Source organism: Elephantulus edwardii, unplaced genomic scaffold, assembly GCF_000299155.1.
Source record: "Elephantulus edwardii isolate Elephantulus edwardi_28Jun2011 unplaced genomic scaffold, EleEdw1.0 scaffold00035, whole genome shotgun sequence".
Taxonomy (NCBI): Eukaryota; Metazoa; Chordata; class Mammalia; order Macroscelidea; family Macroscelididae; genus Elephantulus; species Elephantulus edwardii.
In genome coordinates this window covers 5623984-5625265 of record NW_006399785.1, presented here as the reverse complement: position 1 = coordinate 5625265, position 1282 = coordinate 5623984, and positions in this window count along the sequence as shown.

Sequence of the window (1282 nt, the reverse complement as noted above, 5' to 3'; positions counted from 1 at the left end):
TGGTTCTACAGAAGCTGTGGCTGGAGTGATTGAGGTGCAGGGCAGAATGTGGATTCACTAGGGGAAGTGAGGCAAATGTCATTTTTCTAAGCAGGACAGCACTGGTCAGTGCATTGCTGTACAGAGGTAACTCATGGTTGCTGTGATGCTAAACACTGTGATTCTGATGTGCCAAATGTGATAATGGTTACCTAGAGTGGACAGTGCTTGGTGGAGCTTCCCAATTAAAACAAGCTTGAAAGCTTGCCTCCAGAAACTATGAACAGTACTCAGGTCTTTCATTTATAGGGTCACTATGAGTAGTCTACGACTCGATGCACTTAACAACACTAACAGTTTATTTAAATGTGTGTGTGTATTTATACCTGACCTTTAGCATAAAGATTAAGGTATGCTTAATTCAAGCCATGATATATTCAGTTATCTATTATGTATCTAATAATAGGACAATATGGATGAATGAATTATATAGTTAATGTCTTCAAATTGTGGAGTTGGAAAAGAGCATTTTCTATATCATGCGTTGCCAAAAGAACAACACCTCTGTCTTGAAGGAATGTCAATGATTGTGAAACTTTGTCTCATACACTTTAGTCATGTTGTCAGAATGGACCAGTTTTGGGGCCATATTGACAAAGGCAGAGAGCCACTGAGAGGCAATCCTCAAGGAATTAGATTGACACAGTGATTGTAACAATAAACTCAAGCATGTCAAAGGTAATAAAGGTGATACAAGATAAGGCAAGTTTCTGATCTGTTACCATAGGGTTGTTACGAGTTGTAGGAGACTTACAATTCAGACTTACTACTTTATAGTTAGCAAAACCTACTAAATATAACTCACTGGAGGAAATCCATATTTTTTTCCAATCCCCATGACAGAGGAGCTAAGAGAAAGTGGAAATTAGCAAAATATTATTAACATCACGTGAAAGCAAAATGTTGCTAGAGATCAAAGAATTGCCTGCCTGATATTTAAACAAAGTTTAAAAGAGGCCATGACACCAATGATATCACTGCTGAAGCCAGATGTATTCTAGCTTAAAACAAAGAATAAAAGAAGAATATCTATTTGTGCTTTATTTAGTATGTAGTGGCATTTGACTGTGTGGATCATAGCAAATTATAGCTAACATTGAGAAGAATGGGAATTCCCAGAACACTCAATCGTGCTCATGTAAAACTAATACCCAGATCAAGAGCATGTTAGGCAAACAGAACAAGGGAACATTACATGGTTTAAAATTAAGAAAGATGTTTATCAGAGATGTATTCTTTCTCC